Consider the following 25,992-nt stretch of genomic DNA (forward strand, 5'->3'; position numbering starts at 1 on the left):
TCCTCGCACATGTGCACATGCACACTTTTTCTCTCTCTCTCAAGGATGTGGGGAAAAAGGAACCTTCTTGCACTATTGGCAGGAATGCCAACTGGTATAGCCACTGTGGAAAATAAAGTTCCTCAAAAATTAAAAATAGTCAGTGTAAGCCCTTTCAATTCTTCCTGCTTTGCCCAGATTTGGCTGGTTGTCTTCTCAGTATTAGGTTATAGCTCAAATATCACCTCCTCAGAGCAACCAGTCTTTAACTTCTTGTGTAAAATATTCTCCTTCACTGTCACTCTCTGTAACAGACAACTCTTCACCCTTTTCAGTTCTACCAATGCCCTGAGTTTTTCCACCCACCTTGCACAGCCACATGTTTCAGCTCCAACCCCACTAGTCTAAATCTGATGGGATTAGATCTTTATAAATATAACCCAATTGTTTTCAACCAGGACAGAGTCCCATACACAGAGATGTTGATACCATTATTATGAGGTTAAAAAGCATTTTTCTAAATCAGTTATGGTATTTTGAGTACATTTTAAGTGACTTGGTGCAGGAGAAGGCAAAGATTGCAATTTGCTAAATGAGAAATGAAAGAAAAATTGCTTATGGGATTCTGAGAAATGCTCTTTGTCTTACAAGGGGATGAAAGAAGATCTAACTCCTCAATAATCAGCTGCATTTTACTGTGTAGGAATGTGAAGTATGGTACTGTTGCAGCTATCTTGGGCTTGGGAAGGTGAGAGCCTGAAGGATAAAAGCCAACATCAGGATGGCAGAGAAAAAAGACAGAATCAGAATCTAAATGACATTAATGAATTAGGTAACTCTCATGCCACACCAGCTCTAGGGGTTTTGTTTGCTTGTGTTTTTCATTTTTTCCTTTTTTTTTTTTAATGTGAGACAATAAATCCTGCTCTTATTTAAGCCATTTAAAGTTGGGTCTCATATTTATTGGAGACCAAAGAAGCTTAACTGATATGTTTTCTAGTTCATTACACTGTCCAGTTGTCTTAATGCAGGTAATAAAATCTGGAATTACCTTGCTTATTTGTGCATTTCCTTTTTTTTTCTCTCCCTGCATTTTAAGAAAATAACATTGTTTTATGTTTACTTCTGACCCAATGCCTAGAATGTTGTTTGGCACATTGAATGAATACGTAAAAATATATGATGAATACAATCTATCAAATTTATTTCCTAAATATCTAAAGGTAAGCTTTTCTGTGCTCATTTACTATCACAGCTTTAGTTTATTAGTTTTTTCCATGAATGCTTTAATACTCTCTATTAAGATATATTTTCCTACAGTCATGCTCTACCAATTCATCTTCCACTTTGTTGTTAGAGCAGAAAATATTTTACCTGCTTAAAATCTGTCTGTTCCTGGTATGCACACTTTGTACAATACTTCCCTTTGCGTATAGGTAGATCTAACTCAATTAGGTGAGCCCTTTTAATAGAGGATGTGGAAGAATGTGAGGGTGATCTGGCTGCGACATCTGTCACTCCATTGATCGCCAGGGTTGATTCAACTGATCTGGCTGGCAAGGCGAGTGTCCCCTTCCTCTCTCACTGCTCCATGTGCTCCCTCCCAAAGCTGCACGCTTGGTCAAAGAGGATGATCTTCTCCGAAAGAGGAGGACCATTCTTCAATCAAGGGTTAGGAGTAGTTGCGATCCCCTGCTAGAACCTCCAAACAAGCTCTCAAGGTCCATTTGTAGGAAAACGTAGGGCAGTCAAGCTTCCAAGACTCCAGACACATCCAATGAGGTCTGCCTTTCAAAAAAAAATAAAAATTAAATATATAAATAAAATACAATGTGGAAGTCAGAAATGGAAGAATCTAGAGACAGTCAAAGCTGCCACAGATGCCCTCCCAGCCACAGGAGACTTCAGCCCTATAACCACAAGAAATTGAATTCAGCCAACAGCCTGAATACATTTGGAAGCAGACCCAACATCCCAGAGAAGAGCTCCATCCAAGCTGATATTGTGATTGCAGATTTGTGGGCTACTAAGTATACAATTCAGCTAAGACATATCCAGAATGCTGACCTACACGACTGTGAGATAATATATGGATGTTGTTGTTTTGAGCTAAGTTTGTAATTTGTTTTGCAGCAGCAGAACACTAACACATCATACATTCTCATTGCTCCTTACCTTTCACTCATTGTTCTCTTTAATTTCAGTCCACGTCTGCCTGATAGGTATGTACTTATCCTTCAATCCAAATCATCCATTACTTCATTTAGAAATCCTTCCTCTGCAAAACACCTTTCTCCCAATGCTAGTGTGTTTGGCCATGCCTCATTCTCCTCTTTGATGGTTTCTGTTGTTCTGAAATTTCCTCTCTCATATGTCTGTTATAGTAGACTAGTAGTGATCTCATCTTGAACTAAAGCTATACCTCCTCTCTTGGCAAAACCAATGCCATACTGGAACCAGGTTATCAGAGTCTCCTGATAAAAACATACCCCAGGTATGCTGAAGATATTTGATTGATTGTACAGCAATGTCTCAAGTTTTTGTGAGGGTGTGACAGCAGTGTCACTGTCACTCAGATTTCCCCTCACATTAACCCTCAGCAGACCAATGACTGACTGAGTCTACAGATAATGGATGTAGAACGTAACAACAAATTTTTAAGAACTGATTTCTGTTTTACAAAGCATAATAGTAACATCTGTAATGGGGCACCTGGGTGGCTCAGTTGGCTAAGTGTCTGACTTCAGCTCAAGTCATGATCTCATGGTTCCTGGGTTCAAGCCCTGCGTCAGGCTCTGTGCTGATAGCTCAGAGCCTGGAGCCTGCTTTGGATTCTGTGTCTCCCTCTCTCTCTGCCTCTCCCCTTCTCATTCTCTGTCTCTCTATTGTCTCTCAAAAATAAATAAACATTAAAACAAATTTTTAAATAATAACATCTGTACTTCCTTTGCCTTTTCTCTCTGAAATATTTCTAAAACAATGAGAATTACAAGAAAGTGATAAGAAATACAACTCCATCTTTGGTGAAACTAGAAACTATAACTCTAAAAAATACATGAAGAATGCCTACCAAATCCAGTGGCAATATTGATATGATCCAAGAAAATGCTGAGAAAAGAAACTTACAGCTGCACCATCAGGGAATGCTGGCATAAAGAACTCTCCAATGTAGGTGGTCACCCTGAGGAATAAAATATCACTTACAATTGCATTTTTTATGTGGTAGGATGGCTGTGGGAACTTCTCTAGACTTTGTTTATCATCAGAGAGAAATGAAGAGATGTTTGAAGAAGAAAGCACACAAATATGGCAAAAGTACAGAAAGCAATCTGCCAGGGAGACCAAATAAAGGAAAGCCTTTCAACTATAAGCAGCCCGGATACCGCTAGGGAGATGTCCTGGTAATCTATAAACTTTTCACTCCTATACCACAGAGACCTACTACCAAGAGATAGTGATATAGACAGATTTCACCTTACTCGCAGTTAAGTTTAAAATATTCAACTAAGCATCCACAAATATTTCTACAAGTTAAAAATAAGGAACAGGAAAATGCAAGTGGCAAATTAGGAAGACCTAGCAGAAAAATGTCACCTTGGAGAAGATACAAAATTTTGACCAAACTATATGGAAAATATACAATTTAAAGTAAGAGCTCAAAGCAGAGAAATAGGAGAATGAGGAAGACATTGGATATATATACATACACCTATAGATCTAAAGAGACAAGAAAAAAAGAAAACTAAATCTTCACAGAAAACATCTAAGGGAAATAAATCTACTGGAAATAGGGTGGAAAGTCAGACTGGGAAAATGGAGCAAATGGAATTAAAAAATGAATGAAAAGAATTAAAAGATTTAGAGAGCACTGGTTAATAAATAAGAAAACCAAAGCCTATCATCATTATATCACCAAAATAGATGTAATTATCTTGAGTAATAAAACCGAAAGGAAAGCTTTAAAGATTGATAAGAAAAACATTAAAATATACATTGAATGAGAAAAGAGATGTCTACAGTAAAACTGCAACAATGCCTATTATACTTCCTGGAGTTAGAAGTTAAGAGAATAATCCTTCAGGCTTTGAGGAAAAAGGATAAAGATGCCTAGAGTGGGTAAAGAACAGAAGGCTTCACACATCCCTCGTTCTTTTCAATTTCTCAAGCAAAGAGTAATTGACTATTTTATATTCAGTCAAAATTTCATTCCTTATATACAATTTCAAACACTGAGGAATACAGGGAATATATTCTTCATGAGTTCTGAGGCAGAAATTTCTAGATGACAAATTGACCAATATAGTAGTAAGTATAGATGGTAAGGCAAAGATTAGCAATTTAATTGCAGGACTAAAATTAATCTAATTGTGGAAATTATAGTTATAAGCAGACTATCATAAACCATGCCACAATAGAGAAAACCATTGCTATTATCAAGCCATAACTATTATCAAAAAGTAAGTGGGAGCAGGGCACCTGTGTGGCTCAGTTGGTTGAATGTCCGACTTCAGCTCAGATCATGATCTCATGATTCATGTGGGGTTTGAGCCCCACATCAGGATCTCTGCTGTAAGTGCAGAGCCCACTTTGGATCCTCTGTTTCCCTCTCTCTCCATCCCTCCCCCTTCCCTTGAAAATCAATAAATATAAAAAAAAAAAAAGTAAGTGGGAGATAAGGGAGAAAGAAGTATTATAACTATGATAATGTTCTCTGGTTCTGTACTTGAGAGTCAAAAAATGTTTTTGAACCTGAAAAATCAAGCAACAAATGTAATGTATTAATTTTGTTTAAATGTATATTTATTCTGAGAAAGAGAGAAAGAGCAAGAGAGAGAGAGAGAGAATGAGTAGGGTAGGGGCAGATAGAGAGGGAGAAAGGGAATATCAGGCACACTCCATGCCCAGTACAGAGCCTGACAAAGGGCTTGATCTCACAGCCATGAGAACATGACCTGAGCTCAAATCAACACTCAGACACTCAGCCAACTGAGCCACCCAGGCGTCCCTGTTAAAGTAATTTTTAAAAAAATAAACCAATATAAAGAGCTAAAATAATATTTGGATGCCAAGGTAAAATCAAGCAAAAGCTGTGAGATATATTGAAAACTAAGTGATGGAGAAAGTGGAAGTAAAAAAAATTTAAAAAGTATCAAATACAACAACAACCACAAAAAAGACCAAAGATATGTTGTTAATATCATGTTGATTCAAGGCAAATGCATTATAATAAGAAGAATTTCAATACAGAAAATTTTACAGTCACAGGTAACAACGTATAAATAAATATAATGACAAAATTCATGAAATAAAAACTACAAGGAGACTTTCAGTAACAATTTGGGAGTAGGATATTTTAATTAATTTATCTCTTTTGAAGGTGGTATTTCAAGTAGATCAAAAATAAATACAGCTATAGCAGTCCAAAATTAGGTAATATGTAAAGTATATCTAACTGATATATAATCTTCAGAAATACACCTCAGATTTTTATAGAAAATCATTTTCCTAGGAAATTGAGGTTCCATAAGCCATGGTTCTCAGTAAATACCCAGAAATATAGTATTTTCTCTCTCAAAATTAATCAATAAAATCATTTAAAAATATATCTCTCTTTAAAATAAAAAAGAAGAAGAATCTCAACAAGTCCTAAATCAGTATTCAAGTGGTGATTCCCGTAGCATACCAACAGGACATTTTTCATTAGTGCTAGACAAACTGATTCTAAAATTCTTGTGGATAAGTGAATGTTAAAAATTAGCTAAGAAATTTTTGAAAAGCAAGAATAATCAGGTGAACTTTAATACTTAACAATACTCAAGTGTATTATGAAACATTATAAATCTTAATAATTTGAATAATATAGCAGCAATTCATAAATAGAATACTAACAAGAAAAAGTCCAGATATAAATGCGAATATGTATGGGGATTTAGCACATGATAAAAATGGCATTTTATATCAGTGGAGAAAATGTAGATTAATAATGGTGCTGGGGCACTTGGTCAGATGCATTAAAAAATAAATTTGTACAGCAACCTAATTTCTTATTATCAATTTCAGTTGAAGCAAATAAATTAGGAATATGAAAGAAGAGAAAGAAAAACACTTTAAAGTTATTAGAAGAAAATTTGGTTTTCTTTTTTTATATTTTAAAAAATAATTTTGACATGGAAAAGACCTCTGTAAATATTAAATAAAAAATGCAAGAACTGAGACCACCTGCTTCAATATAATTAATTGGTGGGATTGAGAACAAAGAACACCTGTGTGAACATGATTTAACTGTTCCATGAAATTCTCACTCAAGAAGATAAGACTAAAAATCAATAAATAACTTCACTGTTTGCTTTTGGAAATTCTTGCAAATCAGTTCATCTGGGCAAGCAGTTTACTCACCTAGATGACCAGCTTACTCAGCCAGGCAATAATTTTGCTCACCAAGACCTGCTTTACCATTCTCTTGCTTTGCTGGATACCGCTTTGAACTTCATCCCATTCCGACCACTTCACCTCCTTGAAAAACACACCTTAAGTCATTTGAGTGTAGATCAAAATACCTCCTGAATATCATTTCCTGACATCCTCCTTTTGAGATACCACTAAGGATTCTCAAGGTAGTGTTTTCCTTTGCTATAGTAAGTTTATTATATTCAGCCTTGTTTGATCAGGAAGTTTTCTGCTAGAGCATTGTGGATAATTGATGATAGAAAGCCATTAAAAATTTTTAATGCTTTTATTTTATTTTTGAGAGAGAGACAGACAGAGTGTGAGCAGGGGAGGGACAGAGAGAGAGGGAAACACAGAATCCAAAGCAGGCTCCAGGTTCCTAGCTGTCAGCCCAGAGCCCAACTCAGGGCTCAAACTCACGCATGGTGAGATCATGACCTGACCCGAAATCAGATGTTTAACTGACTGAGCCACCCAAGCGCCCCTATTACAATTTAAAATTTCTTTAATGTTTATTCATTTTTGAGACAGAGAGACACAGAGCATGAGTGGGGGAGGGGTAGAAAGAAAGGGAGACACAGAATCCAAAGCAGGCTCCAGGCTCTGAGCTAACAGCACAGAGCCTGATGCAGGGCTCGAACTCACAGACTGCAAGATATGACCTGAGCTGAAGTCGGATGTTTAACCGACTGAGCCACCCAAGTACCCCTACAATTTTAAATGTACATGGATTTTGACCAAAGAACTCTACTTCCAGGAATCTATCTCCAGATATATTCCGATAAGTGCAAAAATATATATGTATGAGGTTACTCATTTCAGCTGTTTCTGGAAATTGCAAAGGATTAAAACCTTTAAAATATCCATTATATGATATAATAAAAAGTGACATATTTGAAGGCAGCTATTGTAAATATGTACTAATAAAGACATGAACTAATGTCCAAGTTATGTTAAATTTTAAAAATGAAACAGGAGTATGGTTTCTATGCTATGATTTTAACAAGAGAATATGTAGATACGTTATTCAAAAGATTTCTCTAAAAGCTGTTGCTACTAAAGTTAACTAAATGGTTTAGAGACTCTTCTGCAAACTGTTTTGAACTTTCTCCAGAAATATGCATTTATTATTAATCCTGCCTTCATCTCAATGAAATTGAGAAAGAAAGCTTGTTTCTCTACAAACTCTGTAAGACATTAGAACATTGAGTAGTATTACCTCAGAACTTTAATGGAATACAATAAACTTAAAGGGGGATAAGAAATCTCTTTCCTCCTTCTGCATGGTGGACAGTGGGCACAGGCACACTGAGTGTGTGGAAAAGAGAGGCTTTTCCCAAGGGAGGGTGTCACTGCCCAGATGGAGACTAATGGCCTAATAGGGCTGGATGCACTGGTAGCTGTATGTAGGCAGCCAAAAACCTATCAGTGGATACCACAAAAGAGATCTTAGCAGGACAATTATAAGAAGGTGAATTCACCTTGATGCTATCAAGACTACAACCATGTGTGGAATCCCTCTATAACTCTACCTCTGGGTAACCCCTGCAACTGGGAGAAACTTGGCAAGAAACCAGAGGTTTTTGCAAAAGCAGGTTGAAGTATACTATTAATGGGCTACTTGAACATTAGTGTGGTCAGCAGATACCACTGGATCATGGTAGGATGTGTAGAGTAACAAGCTATAATTATTTTCTAGTAATTTTTATCAATAAAAATGTATGTCATAATTACCTAGAAGATCATGCCTGGACCCACGTCCTCAGATATTAGGAGATTTTTAATACAATTAATAAAACATGACTCCTACAGGCAAAAGAAACACAAGCTAAATTAAGGGTATTATTGTTTCTAACCCAAATGTTCAGGACTGAATTCCACACAAGTGTTTCTGAATAACTCTCCTTCACTGAGAAAGGAATGGCTAGTAGTGGGAGTGGTAGGAAACAGATGGCATTTAAATATTTCATCACTTTCCCACTCCTGCCTCCTTACTCAACTTTATTTTACTTTTATCTTCGCTATTCCACCAACCCCAAAGCTCCTTGCTTCAGTCATACTATTCTTCTGAGTCCTTGTTCAAAGTCATCATGCCCTAGGAGTGTGGCTGCCAGGAGCCACTGGACCCCTTCTCCCCAGGAAGTGCCACTTGCTGAAGGACCAGAACAAGCAGCCGGAGGAGTGTCGGAAAGCTGCGCTGCACCACAGGAACAGCACACTCTTCCACTGCCTTTAGGGTCCCTTTGCACACAAACAGTACCTTAGGAGGATTATTAGTTTGGAAAATCAAACAACAAGCAACTTGAAAGCAATTAATTCCCTATCAGGTAAACACTACATTAAGGTTCGAGCATAATGTAAAGAACTGGATGGAGTGACAATTTCAGCCTTTGGTTAGTTTTGTTTTTCTAAATTACTTTAGCATTTATTGCCTTTGCCACTCTTGAAATTAAAAACAAACACTTCTTTTAATTTGTTGTTATTTTGTATATGCTCCATATGTATTCGTGACTTATTTTAAATGCCAGTTTTCTATGGAAACCTGAATACCTTTTTAAAAATGTTTTTATGTTTATTTATTATTGAGAGACAGACAGAGACAGAACATGAGCAGCGGAGGGGCAGAGAAAGGGAGAGACACAGAATCTGAAGCAGGCTCCAGGCTCTGAGCTGTCCACACAGAGCCTGCTGCGGGGTTCAAACTCATAAACCATGAGACCATGACCTGAGCCGAAGTCCAACGCTTAACCGACTGAGCCACCCAGGTGCCCCAAAACTGAAAACCTTTTGAAATAACAAGATTAAATTTTTCTAGTAAAGCACATTGTATTGAAAAAAATGATTTTATGCAGGAAGTAAAAGGAGAATAATAAAGCAAAACCTTGGTTTGTGAACATAATTCATTCTGGAAGCATTCTTGTAATCCAAAGCACTCATAGATCAAACCAAATTTCAAGAACCATTGGCTCAATAGTGACCATGTGACATTTGGCATCAGATACCACTCGTATTGTAAGACATCGCTCATTTTTCAAGTTAAACTTTATTTAAAATGTTTGCTCATCTTGTGGAACATTTGCAAAACAAGCTGCTTGCAATCCAAGGTTTTACTGTACTTCTTACTGATAAATTCTGATCTAATCAATGGTTTATGAAGTGGTTTCCATTCATTGTAGATACTACATTAACTGTGGATCTATGCCCTGATTTGAAGCACAAATCCCCTGAAATGGGTTGAATGGTGGCCCTCAAAATTCATCATTTGGAACCTCAGAACTTGACCTTATTTGGAAATGAGAAGGCCTTTTGTGAAGACATACTGGGAAGAAGTTCATGTGAACAGGAAGGTACAGTGTGGAGGGATATGTATATAAGACAAGGAATACAAACAACCACCACATGCAAGGACTGAGGTATGAGCCGGTTTCTCTCTCACATTCTTCAGGAAAAGAGCAACAACACAACCCAGTCAACACCTCGAATTCAGACTCACGGCATCCAGAATTGTGAGAGAATGAATTTCTGTTTAAAGTGACCCAATTTGTGGTACTTAGTTATAGCATCCCTAAGAAACTAATACAGATTAGGTGCTGCTGTAACAAAATACCTAAAACTGTGGAGGTGGCTTTAGATTTGGGTAACGGGTAGTGGAACTTCACAGAAAAAAGCCTCTATTGTCTTGAAGGCAAGACTGGTAGAAATATGGATATTAAAGGTGATCCTGGTGAAAGCACAGATGGAAGTAGAGAGAACAGCAGAGAAAGTTTCTACTATCTTAGAGAGTACATGAATAGATGTTCATCATACAGAGAATGCTGGTAGAAATATGAATGTTGCAGGTACTTTAGTGAGTTTTCGGAAGCAAATGAGAACCATGTCAGTGGACACTAGAGGGAAGGTGATTCCTGATTCTTGTTATCAAGTGGCAGAAAGCTTAGTTGAATTGTGTCCTAGTGTTGGGTGGAAAGTAGAACTTGTGAGCAGTGACCTTGGATACTTAGCTGAGATTCCTAAGCAAAATATGGAAAGCGTGACTTGATTTCTTCTCACTGTATACTGTACCATGCAAGAGGATAGAGGTAAATTAAGAAACAACCTATGAAGCAAAAAGGAACCAGAACCTGATTTGGGAAATCTTCAGCCTATTAATATTGTAAAAAATGTAAAGGATTCACTGGAGAGAACTCCAGTGGTTGGAGTTGAACAAGTCTGGTGGTTGAACAAGTCACTGGTGAAGAAATTAGGCATGTGACTCATGGATCTAGTGGAATATCTCAGCAGAAGCCAGGAATAGAGGCAGGATTATCCAGAAAGAACCTGCAGAAAATTATCCTAAAAGTGTGGATCCTCCTGGTGTACATAGAAAACTGATAACATTTTTGAGATTTTATTTTTACCAACAGAAATACTAACAGTGAACTCAAAGGGACAAAAATAAGATGAAATGAAGGAAAGAGAACTCTGAGTGATGCCCGGAGGCCATGACTACTGGGAGACATTCACTGCTACAGAAAGCAAAGCATTCAGCCACAGATTGTTATTCTCAGGCCTTGAAACCAAATGGAACTTGCCCGGTTAAGTTGTGATCTTGTTTTGGACCAGTAAGCACCTTATTCCTTCTGTCTTCTCCCTTTCAGAATGGGAATGTCTGTTGTATGCTTGTCCCACCGTTGGAGTTTGTAAGCAGACAACTTTTGTTCAGTTTTACATGTCCACAAGTAGAGAGGAATTTTTCCCTAGAATAGATCATACCCAGAGTTTCAACCATACTTGATCTAGATTATTTAAATGGGATTTGGGACTTTTTGAGTTGATAATTTGGGATGCAGTGTTTATACAAGCATGGGCTAAGAATTTCAGGATGCTAGGATGGGATCAGTGTCTTACGTGTGGGATAGGTATGAATTTGTGTGGTTGGCAGGGAGACAGAGGGCACACTGTATGTGGTCAAGTAGTGTCCACCTCCAGAATTCATGTCTACCTGAAACCTAAGAACGTGGCCATACTTGTAAAAGGGATTTTTGCAAATGTAATCAGTTAACATAAATTGAAACCATATAGGATTAGAGTAGACCCTAAATCCAGTGAGTGGAGTACTTACAGGAAGACCTTGTGAAGACAGGCAGAATTTGGAGCAGTACATCTAAAAACCAAGGAACACCGATAATTGCCAGTAACCACCAGAAGCTGGAAGAGAAGCATGAGACAGTTTCTCCGTCAGTACTTTCAGAAGGAATCAACCTTAACAACATCTGGAATTCACACTTCTAGCATCCAGAGCTATGAGAGAATAAATTTCTGTTGTATTAAGCCATCCATCTGTGGTACTCTGTAATGGCATCCCCAGGAAGCTATTATACCCTCTCAAAGAAAATATGCCATATATGCACCTTTTATATTCAATTTAATTTTATTGTAATGCCAAATTTCTAGCCTCTGCTGGCTACTATTATTGAAAGTAACTAACATTTATTGGACATTTTTGAATTTCCAGGCACTATGCATTAATCATCCCCATAACTACTGAAACGGGCATTATTATCCCTAGTTTACAGATTTGGATATTCTAAACTGTATTAGGGGGAGGGGTCTTAGAGTTTTAATCAGAAAAGTCAGTATTTAAATTCATATCTGTTTAAGTCCACTGTTTATAGCCTACCTATTAATTTATAAGAAGAAGAAATGAATTATTCTAACATATAAGAAGATTTTAACTCACACCGAGCAAAGAAAAGAGCATTCATCCTTTATCAGTGTCCAATCTATATGTATTTAATTTTCTTCTCCTACCCTGAAAGGTGTTGCCCAATGTGTCATCAATCAGGATGAGCTTACAAATTCATTTAGAAGTGCAAGCACATTCAAGTGTGCCACATAGTCAATTCCTTTTTCAATGAGAGTTCTCTCTGACAACCACAAAGCTTTTATGTTTAAGCGAGCCTAATGACAAGACCATTACTTCAGGTATTGACCAGAACTTGCAAACAGAAGAGCAATAGGGAGGTTCTCCTAAAGATGTTATTCCAATGTGGGAGCAGTTGAATAAGAGCATTACTCTGTAAGTACAATTCGCCTTTTGCTCTATATTAGTTCATATTTGTGAACCTTAATGAGACTGATGTATAGCAAAGTCATTCTTGCCTTTTAAAAGGTGCATCTGTTCTAATGATGGTACCAACAATAGTGCTGTGACAGTTCATTAAAATAAAATAAGAGTGTTTGGGTTGAGAAGAAAGATTGTGTGGCTCACCTTCACTTTAAGCTGCATTTAGCACTGGAATTCAGACCTGCTGGATATGTGAGGGGACTGAGGATTGGTGAAGCTTCTGAGGGAAAATTTATTTTAAAGAATGATGAGAACACTAGAATAGGGCTCCTCCATTAAAACAAAAAACTTTAGCTGTAAGATGGGAGATGTATTAGTTAGCTGAGACTGCCATAACCAAGTAACACAAACTGGGAGGCTTACACAACAGAAATTCATTTTCTCTAGGTTTTGGAGGCTGAAAATTTGAGATCAATATGCCGGCAAGGTTGCTTTCTTCTGAGGTCTCTCTCTTTGGCTTGTAAATGGCCATCTTTGTCTCCACATGGTCTTCTGACTGTGTGCAGCTGTGTCCCTATTTCTTCTTCCTGTAAGGACATCCATCATTTTGGAACAGGGCCCACCCTAGTGACCTCATTTTATCTTAAGCCTCTTCAAAGGCTTAAGGCTCTTAAACAGTCATATCTGAAGTACTTGTGGTTAGAACTTCAACACATAAATTTGGGGGGGATACAGTTCAGCTCATTATATGAGAGATGATTCTAAGTATAATATTGTACTTGCCAAAAAATTAGTTCCTGACCCAGTAGCCCATAGATTTATGTGCAATTCCTCTGGAAGGTTTGAGAGATGTAGACTATGAGGCACTATAATAACTCAGTGGTAAAACAGGATAGTAAGAGTGAGTGAAGCATTTTTCACTTCTGCATTGACCATAGTGCCTGTAGAGAATGCCCTGGGTGCATAATGTTAGAGATGCTGAAGGAATAAAAACTTTCACCTGACTATAGCAAGACTTAGCTTTCAACTCTTCCTCCCCTACCTGTTGCTAAACCCAGTGATTTGATGAATAGCTCTTAAACCAGATTCAGGATTCAGTCCTGTGGTCCATGCACCATGTTTAATGATTAACACAACTTCAATTTATTCATACTTTTCAAGACTTTGGACAGTGGAGGGGCTCATGAGTGGTTTAGTTGGTTAAGTATCTGACTCTCGATTTCAGCTCAAGTCATAATCTCATGGTCCTGAGATTGAGCCCCTCATCTGGCTCTTCACTGGGCATAGAGACTGCTTAAGATTCTCTCTCTCTCTCTCTCTCTCTCTCTCTCTCTCCCTCCTTCTGCCCCTTCCCCACTTACATGTGCCCTCTCTGTCTCTCAAAATAAATAAATAAACCTTAAAGAAAAGAAAAAAGGGGAAAAAAAGGTTCTCTCTGTTGCTCTCTCTCTCTCCCAGTCCCCCACTCACTCGCTGTCTCTCTCTTTATCTCTCTCTCTGTCTCTTTCTCTCTCTCTCTCTCTCTCTCTCTCTCCCTGTCTGCCCCTCCCAAATAATTTGGATAGTGGAAATCCTATGAAAAAACTGGACTTTTCCTGACTATCCTCAAATTTTCTTATAAAGTATTTAGGCATCTTGCTATCCACAAAACAGTCATGGCTGTTTCCATGTTTCTACATTTCAGCAAAATGCTTGAGCTAATGACTCTTTTTTTCTTCTTTCACAAAGAACCACACAGGCTCTCTGAGGTATCCATTTCAGCAGGGGTGGAAGTTTCTGGCAGAGGAAGAAGCAACAATAATGCCCAGCAGAAGTGCCAGCAGCAGCAGTAGACATTGGTAAAAGGGATGCCAATGCCTGATGGAGACAATTCAGCCGTGGGGAACAGAGGGTAAGTCAAAGTGCCTTCCTACAGTTTTCAAACAGAGTGGTCTTGGCAGCAGGCATCCCTGGGAGAAGCTGAATCTGGAGATGAAAAAGAGGGCAAAATCCATGTAGTTGGTTACAGGCTTTATCTATGAGTATATAAAGCAGCCTTTGGGAATATAGGGATGTTTTAGGGTACTTTAACAGGGACTGAAGTTTCACTGGTAGCAAAGTGTGGGGACAGTTGATATAAATGGGCCATTATTACTGATATGACCTAGGACAACAACTTTGTATGATTATGCTGAATGATGCTTTCTAGAGTTGTGTTCTTGGATACCATTCTGCAGAATTCTACATTCTACCATATTCTACATTCATACTATATTCTACAGATATGGTTCTGCTGGGAACAGTACAACTGCTCATGTACATGAAACATAACTCAATTTTGAGTCCATATTTGGGTCGCCTTTAAGAAACCCCTTAGATGTGTATATTAATATGTCTGGTTTACAATGCACTTTCACATATATAATTACATTTTTATCTTTTTAGCTTTATAAACTCTATTAGGTAAACATTTTATCATTCATATCCAAAGGGAAATTGAAGAGTTATTTTGCTCTTTCTACTAGAATATATTGCAATAGCACAGTTTCTAGCATATAGAAAGCGCCCAACAAATATTTAATAACCATGCATAATATAAGCCTATGAAAAATATATGTTCAAATAGAGATTTAATTATGATGAAATAGATATTTTACATCTTAGTGGTTATGATAACTGTGTACATGGTCAGCCACACAAGAAGAGTAGAGAGCATCTGTGTTTTTCAATATCATGAAGACAAAAAAGATCCCCAAGGTTTCCAAATTGCACCATACTCAATTGCAAATAAATGATATTGTATTTTATTTTATTCTAGTATGACTGATACAGGGGACCAAATAGCTTTCCCAGTTTTTTCTTTTTTCTTAATGTTTATTTATTTTGAGAGAGAGAGAGAGTACATGAGTGTGAGTGGGGGAGGAACAGAGAGAGAGAGAGAGTGAGAATCCCAAGCAGGCTCCGTGCTCTTAGTGCAAAGCCCAGTTCTGGGGCTTGACCTTACAAATCATGTCATGACTTGAGCTAAAATCAAAAGTAGGATGCTTCACTGACTGAGCCACATAAGCATCCCTAACTTTATCATTTTAAGATGAAAATCCATTCATTCATTCAACAAATATGTATTGAACATTTGCTATGTGTCAAGTGTTCTTGATGCTGATGAATTATCATTGGAAAAAAGATCACTGCACTTAGGGACATTAGATTCTGTATTTAATTACTTCCTCTTAGGGTTGGATTATAGTGACTTAACTTTGGAAACCATCGTATAGTTACTTATATAATTTTATAGTTAAGGATAATATCTGAGTAGGGGTGCCTGGGTGGCTCAGTCAGTTAAGCATCTGACTTTGGCTCAGATCATGATCTCATGGTTCATGGGTTCGATCCCCATGTCAGGCTCTGTGCTGACAACTCAGAGCCTGGAGCCTGCTTTGGATTCTGTGTCTTCGTCTCTCTCTGCCCCTCCCCCACTCATGCTGTGTTTCTCTGTGTCAATAATAAATAAATAAATAATTTTTAAAAAGATAATATATGAGTCATACTTCTATTCTTGCAAATGACAGAATTCCAACTCAAACTGACTTTAAAGAAAAAAAAATATTGGGTACATGGCTGAATACATGAACTCATGCTGATTCAGGAGATTTCTGGCTACTCCAGTGTTTATTATATTTTCCCTTGCATTGGCCTTGTTTGCTGGAAAGCTTCCAGACCTCTAGATTTACATTTTTCCAGATTAATAATCCCAAGGAACAGAACATCTCTATTCTAACAAAAGTCCCAGGAATTACTATTGTTGGTCATAATTGGTTTCTATATCCATTCATGAATAAATCACTGCCATCGAGGTGATGGCTTCACCTCTTATCCCAATGGAGGGACTTGTCTCATCTGAACAACTTAAACTCTCAATAGATTGAAAAAAAGGTGTTTTGTTACAAAAAAAACGTGGAATTTAATGATACAGCTGACTTTTTACAGTGAAATTGAATGACTTTGGAAACAAAGCCAAGTTGGGTCTTAGATTTCTGAGTCCTAGGCCAGAATTTTTCAATTGTACTTCATTGTCAGCTTTTATTATGGAAAGTAAATAAGATCATGAGCTTAATTGTTCTTTGAAAAAGTAATAATGTGCTGAATAAATAGCTATTATACACGATCCCTCGGCAATAATCTTGAAAGTTCCAGATGTCCTGATTTAATTTGTACATTTAAAGTGTATTCGATCTGAGTGAGTGTATTAGCAAAGTTATTTGTAAAATATGCTATAATTAGTGGATTTGTTACTCAATAGGTCTTGGTAATGACTACTTGAAGATGATAATAATCTTCTGGATTAATACAATGAAAAGTTCTCTCTAAAGTAAAGACTGAGAAATATTTGGGCAATGTTTCCACTCCAGTACATCTCTAGGGCTCTCCCATAAGGCTCTTGAGAATGGCTTTTTGCTTTTTCCCTTCGCTCAACTCCTTCCAGGCTGAGTACTATAGAACTTCACCACGATGAACTCCTTGGCCTGGTGACTCTCTTCTCTATTCTCTGACCTACTTTTCTCCTAGGGGAAGGTATTCCTCTTTTATCGCTTGCCCAAGAAGAACCATATATCTTATTTTTTCTAAAAATATATTTTCTTCTTCCTATCTGGCAAGAGACACTTATGGCCTATTAAATCCATATGTGGAAACATCACAACCCTAAAACCAGTTCTGCTTTCCTTGAGGGAAAAGAAAAGCTTAATACTAAAAATTTCTGTACAAATGTGAGGAAATTTTATGTTCCATTCTTTTAACAGAACAAAGCAAAGAAAAAACACAGTTGCATCACATTAAGATAGTTGGAATCATTTATTATAAAAGCCATAGCTCAGGAATATAGGCACACTAAAATTTAAGTAATAGGCTTAGAGATTGGTTGCTTCCCCAATACCTAAATATACATCAGTGGAACATCTGTACAATAAGAGATGGTTAAAATGGAAAGAATGCAAATCTTAGACCTTATTCAAGAAGTCACTGGAGAAACCCAAAGACAACAAAGAGATAAACACAAATAACACCAGAGGAAATTGTAGCTTCTGACATAGCTACAACAAACAATAAATACGGCCTGATGTCTAGCCAGGTAAGTACAACCCTCACATCAAAAGCCTATTTACCTCAGTAAAAGGTTACCTTGAACATAATGCCAAGACTTAAACAAAGAATTATAAAGCATACTAAAAGGCAAAAAAAAAGAGAGACAGTTTTAAGATACAGAACTGTATTAGAATTCCATATATGGCAAAGATTTTGCAACTATTACATCTGGAATTTAAAAAAAGTTATTAACATGCTAAGCCCTCTAAATGGAAAAAGTGGGCAAGTCTGTAAGAATAGAAGGATAACGTAGGCAGAGAAAGGAAAACTCTATAAGAGAATCAAAAAGAAATTCTAAAAATCAAAAAACTATAGCAAAAATAGAAAATGCAAAATTGTAAAATTTCTAGAAGATAACATAGGAAAAGACTAGGTGACTTAGAGTTTGGCAAAAAGTTTTGGTATAAACAGCACCAAAAGCATAAGCCATGAAAGAAAACAAGATGAGCTTTATTAAAATAAGACATTTCTACTCTGTGACAGAAACTGTTAAGAAGGTAGAGACAAGTCACTTACTGGGAAAAATACTTGCAAAATAGATGTCTGATAAGAGACTTGTATCCAAAATATATGAAGAATTTTTAAAATTCAGCAACAAGAAAACAACCCAATTTAAGAATGGAAAAAAAATACTAAATCTGAAATAGTGAATTGTAATCTTTTTGTTTAAATGAGATTTGAAATCTATTTGTTTATACTTCAGCTCACTCCTTAATTAGCTGAGACATTCTTAAGAAAGCTATTAAATCTCTCTGGATTTCAAGGTCTCTTTTAAAAAAGTGTCCATAACAACCTCAGAAAGTTACTGAGTGAACAGTAAAAGGGACATTATATCAGTGTGGTTAATGTTGCTATAAACAATGAATCAAACCAAAAAGCAGTAGTGTCAATATTTATTTCTTGAGGACTCAGTTTTATCATTAGCAAAATAACATCATTGTCTCTCTAAAAATCTTTATAAATAATATTTAATTAATTCAGTCTAGTGTTCCCTCGACATAGTCATTAGGACAAGAAACCCCTGAAAAATCTGAAATTGTGTGAAACTATAATAAAATAGACCTTGAAACATTTGTATGTGCTTATATGTAGGTTTTATGACTTGACTTAAACACTATTAATGCTATAGTTTTTTGGCTTAGAGAATTTGTATTCTGCCTCATTCTCTATAATCTTTGAGTGGCTTTTAAATTTTGATAAATTTAGGAGTGCATGGGTGGCTCAGTTGGTTAAGTGTCTGACTTTGGCTCAGGTCATGATCTCACGGCTTGTGAGTTCGAACCCCAGGTCGAGCTCTGTGCTGACAGCATGGAGCCTAGAGCTTGCTTCAGATTCTGTGTCTCCCTCCCTCTCTGCTCCTCCCCTACTCGTGCTCTGTCTCTCTCAACAAATAAACATTGAAAAAATTGTTTTAAATTTTTATAAATGTATACAAACCTATAATGAAAGCAACATAAAATTCAGATTCTACAATAAGAAAACCAAGATTGATAACTATATTGATAATCAATAGCAAATTGCCCTAAAACTTTGTAGCATAAGCCAACCAATGTTTATTAACTTACATTTTCAGTGGGTCAAGTATCTGGATGTGGCTTGGTTGAGAGCCCCTGGCTCAAAGTCTATCATAAAGATGTTCTCAAGCTGTCAGCTCATTCTGTGATCTTATCTAAAAAATCCATCACAGTGAGGGAGCTCCACCTCTAAGCTCACTCATGTGCTTATTAGTAGGACGTGATTCCTCATTTCATAGGCTAAACTAAAGATTTGTCATACAATATGGTGGTTAACTTTGTCTATGGTAAGCAATCCAGGAGAAAGCATGAGAGAATATGTCTAAGACAGAAACCAGTCTTTATAAGCTAGTCTTAAAAGTGACATTCCAGCACTTCTATGTCTTATTTTATACAAATGAATCAGTAAGTCAAGCCTACACACAAAAAGAAGGAATTACATACAGCATGGACACTAGGAAGATGGGACCATCTTAGAAGCTCTTTGCCCTCGTGCTTTCCAGATCCTCTTAGATGAGACTTAAAATAACATCATACTAAGTCACATTGGGAAATTGTGGATGTTCTAACTAGAAAATAAAAATATGAACATTATAAAGTCTTTAAAATATTGTATCCAAGTTTACTTAAAAGTTTATAGAGGGGAGTAAAATGAGTAGGAAAATTTCTTACCCCCAGACTCCTCTGGAACAGTATTAAGGTCACCTAGATGTCTATAGACTATACTTTGAGAACTGTTAATTCTTATTTTAAAATTATAAATATTTGAAGATCAATGCTGCTATTGTAATGTCAGAGTGCTTTTTTATTAGTCAGTGACAAAGACTCTCAGAGCATTGGACAGCAAATTTGGACTTTCACCAAAAAAAAAAAAAAAAGTAACATCACATTGGTCCGGCTTAATTTTTTGTTTTGGGAACGATCATAGAATTAGTGCCAATTCAGGACTGTCTTAAGCCTGGAATTCTTGCTTTAAGAATTGGGAAGGTGTGCAAGTATCTTAACTCTATGATGATTTGAATGTGTACTTTATCCTCATTCTATCATTCAAGTAGATTATTTACCTTAATATCATTACTTACCTTAAAAACATGAAGGGTTTTTTTTTCCAACTTTTATTAAAGTTTTCACACTTTTTAGTAAAAAATAAATTTGTAGGTATAATCTCCATAGCCATACTGATATTTTCATTAGTTTTGGTTTTTATTCTGATTTATTGGGCTCTGTGGGAAGGGGGAGTGGATCCACCAAAATTGTTCAGTATGTTATAGCTCCCATAGAAGGAAATTCGATCCTGTTGACTAAAATATAAATTAATTCACTTGACTCGTGAAGTGTTCACCTGTAGTGCAGTGAATCTAAATCTGCATTATAATTTAGACCCTTTTTATTTATGGATAATAAGAAAAGAGAATATACTTTTCCTCATATCATGTTTCCTGTATTTGCCTTGATTCTGTTTGATTTGATACATTTGAAAAGTAGTAGCTATACAGTTTAAACTATTATTTTATGACTTTTTTTTCCAGTTTACCTACTTATACCCAACCAGCATTTTTATGTTTACATGTCATTTTAAAATTTAGGAGCAAATCACAATCAACCATCTATTAAATATGGAGTACATAAGCATCTATGTTGTCTGAAATCATATCACAAGAGAATGCATGGAACAAATGATTAGAATTCTCTATAGAGAAAACTAAAAGGAGATATCAGAATTTTACTTAAAAATATTGATTTATTTGAGATTTTGTGCTATTATGGAGATCATATATGAAACCAATAGTGGGAATTAAAATATATAGTGTAAACATTATAGTAATGACTGCATGTAAAAAAATTGTAATCAGCTTATGTTTCAAAAAGCACTTTTTATGTGCTTTATGTATTAACTCATTTAATTCTTACATCTAGAAGTTTAAGTACTTTTTCAATCTCTGAATTTTGAATGAATACATTGAGGTACTGAAAGAATTACTAATTTACCAAAATCAAATAGGATGGAAATGGTGGAGCCAGACTTCACGCTCAGGCAAACTGATCTCAGAGTGTTTAAGCTTAAGCTTCATGCTACTTTTTAAGGAAAAATTTCCTGGAAGTGATAATGAAACACTAAGAAAATATAACAAAATTATCTCATTGTCTCTAGATGCATCAAGTATGGGAGCATGAATATCCTCCTTTCTTTAAGAAAGCTTCAAGGAAGCAGGGGAAATGTCAGGTCTTAGTCTCAGGAATGGATAGGAAAGGTGAATTCTGTGAAGAGTATCAGGTTAAAGGAAGATCTCTGTGAAATGAACAGGGGTTTTAGAGATCACTGGAGGTGTTGGGAAGAAACACAGAGCACTGTAGGTATAAGAATATCAGTTATGTAAAATCTACAAGGATGTGAAGTGTGGTACTAGTAACTGGCTCTGTAGTATCAGATTGAGTGAGGTCTGCCAACACCTAGCAGTTTACAGCACTTGCTCAGGATTCTGAGTAGAATATGGAAGAGCTGGGCTGTTGACTCTGAGAAGTCCCTCCTCTGATGACAGAGGAGGACCCCTCTTGGATAAATCAACAATGGTTAGTACACTGCTGTGTATTCTACTTCTAGTGGCTGTTTGCTATTTGATTTTATTACATTTATCTTTGAAAGTCCTGCCTTCATATATTTCTTTTTTAATTACATAGAAAATTAAATAAAGATAATATATAAAGATGATATAATTATAGGGATACAATAAAGGACATATGCCCACTATTCAAAAGTTAAGGAAAAGTTTTATCTTTACTTCAGATTATTTGCTTTCTTGTTTCAAAGAAATAATAATTTACAGATGAAACTGTAATCCTCTATGCTCTCCTTCTTTATCTATTTTTTTCTTTCTATCTCCAGATGAAACTACTGTGTTTTTTTTATTTGATTTGAATCCAAACTTTGTTTTTACATTAACTCTATATAAGGATACTGTATATTTCATTTAAAACTACACTAAACGTGGCGCCTGGGTGGCTCAGTTGGTTGAGCTTCCGACTTCGGCTCAGGTCATGATCTCATAGTTCATGGGTTCAAGCCCCGCATCAGGTTCTGTGCTGACAGCTCATAGCCTGGAGCCTGTCTTCGGATTCTGTATCTCCCTCTTTCTCTGACCCTCCCCTGCTCACACTGTCTCTCTCTCTCTCTCTCTCAAAAAAAATACACTAAACAGTTTATTAAAATTTCTGTATATTTTATGTGTATCAAAAAGAAAATTAATTGGATGAATACACTAGTTTATTAAAAGTTCTGCATATTTTATCAGTATCAAAAATAAAAATTAATTGGATAAGTAATAAATCATGGTTAAAAATTGTTAACTTAGGTGAAAGAGCTCTAATGAGAAAATTGTAAAATATCATTGGAGATCATCAGAGAGGGTTTGAATAAATGAAAAGATACTCGTGTTTGTGAATATTAAGTCTCAATATTGAAAGCATTAAATTTTCTTAAATTAAAATATGATAATATAATTATAGTCAAAATTATAAGAGCTTTTTTGGAGTATGAATCTTGATAAATTGATTCTAAAATCTTACAAAAGTGTAAAATTCATGATTGCCCAATACAATTCTGAAAAAGAGAAAATATACTGAAGACAGTGAGATGTTCTAATAATAAATCATGAGTATGGAGATTTTCCACCTTGGTAAACATTGCCAGTTGTTTTTCAAAGAAATATATGGAAAATTGGTAAAAAAAAAAAAAAGAATAAGTGAGGAACAGATGTACTATTTAATAAACTGCATTGAAGTAACTCCCTTCTAGAGGGAAAAAAGAACAGATTCCTTTCTCATATGAGGCATAAAATAAGTTCCAATTGGGATAAACATCTAAAATGATAAAATGATACTTATTAATGTTGAAATAATCCATATATATCTTATTAAACTTAAGATAAAGAATGGTATATGGGCCAGATACAAAACTGAAATCATAAGGAAAAACTTAATATTATTTAATTCTATAAGATATTAAACATTTTTACAGCAAAGTATTATTTATGCAAAGGAAAATGAAGAGAAAGCTTGAAGTGACCTATTTTCCACAGATCTACTAAAGAATATATTAGTGTCAATAACATTAAAAATAATAAAAAAAGAAGGAAATGAGCAAGAATATGTATAGATATTTCAACGAAAATAAAATACAAACATCTGATAAACATATGAGCCTAACCCAGTAGTTATTAGAGAGATGTAAACTAACAACAGCAAGATATAATTTTACAAACATAAGATAGGCAAAAAGAATGTTATAGATCTAACTATGAACTATTTATGAATAGAGAAGTGGAAAATCTTAAACACTGTTCCACAGTATAAATCATAACAACTTTGGAAAGTGACAATTTTTAACAGTGCTGAAAATAAGCACACTTTATATACTCAGATATTTTACTGAAACTTCTCACTTGTGTACAGAAAGAATGTTTAACTGTATCATTTCCTGCTTTCTCAGTGTTTTACTGGGGCACAAGTGCTTAGTTTCTCCAGTACCACACAGGGCTTGATAGAATCAAGATTATGCTACTTGTATCTAAACTTAAAATCCCATGGGCCCAGATCCATTAACAATCTGTGGTGTGTATATCTTTAAAAAATTTTAAGCTATTGTTGGCTCTGAAAACTGTGAATTTACGGTGCTGTTTTAAATGGAAACTTGAGCAATCAAAATTTACTTTATTTTAATGAGATAAGCACTCTTTAAACTATTTGATCTTTAGAACTGACATAACCCCTTGTCATAGTAAGACTTGTAACAAATAACATTTATTCAGAGATTACAGGAAATATGTTGGACATTATTTCTCTTTATGAATTATAAGTGAGTTTCACTGCATGTAACAGAAACCTTGACTAATATTAGTTTAAGCAGAAAGACATTTTGTTATGTGATATGAAGGAGTCCATAGATAGTTTGTAAGATTGATATGAGTGAACAGTCATGCACAACGTATCTCCAAAACTCTTAGATTTTTATTCTGCTTGCCCCCTGTCACAAGATGGTTCTTTTTGGTCTGCATTTTAGAGAGGAAACAAGATGATGGGCAGAAGGCCAAAAGATGGCAATATCAATTGATTATTTTTCATTTTATCTGGAAACCAAAAGTTTTCCTAGAAACCCCACCCAGTATATTTCTGCCTGGATCTCATTGGTACTAACTGATTATAAGGCTGGTCAAAGGGAAACAACTAAGCCAAACCAATCAGCCATCCCTTGGGGAAATCCTCAAGATTAAAGGTTCTTCAATATAATCTGAACAAAGTGGAGTTTTCATATAAGAGACAAGAGAACAGTGAACAGTGCCTTTCACTCAGTGTCCCGTAACTTTTATACTTTATACCACAGTGATTCATCTGCTTGACTTGACTCTACATGTTTGCAAATTTGTTGAAACAGAAACTATGTATTAGTTTTTATGGACCTAGAATATAGAACAGTTCCCCCCCAAACAGTAGGAATTCATTTAATATTTGTACATTAATGAATGCATTAATGGTAGAGAAATAACTCTTATATCAAGCACATGTTCAACCAGGCAGTATGTAAGTTTTCTTTCAACTCTAAATTCCTTTATTCTAGTAAGATTATTTTATTTTCAAGATTGTAAATAAAATTCTGACAAAAACATTATTTCCACATATTTTGATTTGTCTAACTTCCAGTCCAGAGGAAACTACAGCAAATATTTATAAACAATGTATGAATTTTAGGGAAAGTTGAAAACATTGAGTTTGCTAATCAGGCCATTTCTGAAATGATTGCATATTCAGTACCATGTCTTCTTTGCACATAACAACAACAAAAAGGTTAGCTATCACTTTTATTCTTTGGAACAATAGATACCAATAATTTATGTACAGAGTGCTTGTCCTTTCTTGATTAAGAAAACAATCTGTTAATATTGCTGCAAGTTGTTAACTCATAAGGGATCTCTTTTGTGCTTAACATTGTATGCATCATACATAATAAATAAAGCAAGAGTAAAGAATTTATAAATGGAGAGAGACATACATAATTATTATCAAATGATTATACACAAAAAGGCAAAATCAGGAGGATAGCAAAAAAAATACAGAAACTATGAAGAGTGAAGGAAAAATGAGACCACAAAAAGGTCTAAGGTTGTTAACCTTCCTGAAAATTACTTTAATTTACTACTCTACTTAAAAAGCTAAGATATCTTTGGATAACTATAAAAAATTACCTTAATAAGAAGAAGATAAAGTTTCATTAATGTAGGATATTCCCTTAAATTGTTTTATTTATTCTGGTTGTGCAGCCTTTCTACAGATTAAATGTAAAATTTAATTAAAATTTAAATTTAATGTAAAACAAAAGACTTTTTAAAAATTTCTCACTGAATTTTGTTTATAAATTATATAGGTCCCATTAGATGCAGAATCCATTTTTTATTTCCTGGAAAAGAGGAGAGAAAAAAGAAGTTAAACTAAAAAGAAAGGTAAGGAATGTGCTGACATTTGTCTTTAAGAATTTATGAACTCTATAATATCCAAAACTGTTTTGTTTTCTAAGCCCTCTAAGTCTCTTCCTTAAAACTAGTCCATCAAATCCATCAAACATGATTTTCTTTCTACAAATCTTAGTACCACATAGCACCCTAAAAATATGTAGCTTCACAGTTAAACCCAAAGTGGGCTTCATTTTCCACATTACTTCTATAGTTTTTCCAAAGTCACTTCAAATTAAAAAAAAAATCTTAACATAGACATTTGACATTTTTTCAATGTACAATATGTATAATATAGTCTTTTTAATAAAAATTTTAAGCTTATCTATTTATTTATTTTGAGAGACACAGAGAGAGAAAGAGCAGAAGAGAAGCAGAGAGAGAG

General features: G+C 35.4%; 1 long non-coding RNA gene across 2 annotated transcripts in view; it reads left to right on the plus strand.

Annotated features, from left to right (window-relative positions):
* The window catches only part of LOC144221713 (uncharacterized), a 43,320-nt gene extending 17,725 nt beyond the window's left edge, over positions 1–25,595 (plus strand). For both annotated transcript variants that reach the window (XR_013332150.1, XR_013332149.1), the window contains exons 2-3: positions 14,201–14,363; positions 25,523–25,595. This is a non-coding gene — a long non-coding RNA (uncharacterized LOC144221713). The remainder of the gene's footprint in view (positions 1–14,200; positions 14,364–25,522) is intronic.
* Positions 25,596–25,992: the final 397 nt, after the last annotated feature.

The sequence above is a fragment of the Crocuta crocuta genome, unplaced genomic scaffold, assembly GCF_008692635.1.
Source record: "Crocuta crocuta isolate KB4526 unplaced genomic scaffold, BGI_CrCroc_1.0 scaffold21, whole genome shotgun sequence".
NCBI lineage: Eukaryota > Metazoa > Chordata > Mammalia > Carnivora > Hyaenidae > Crocuta > Crocuta crocuta.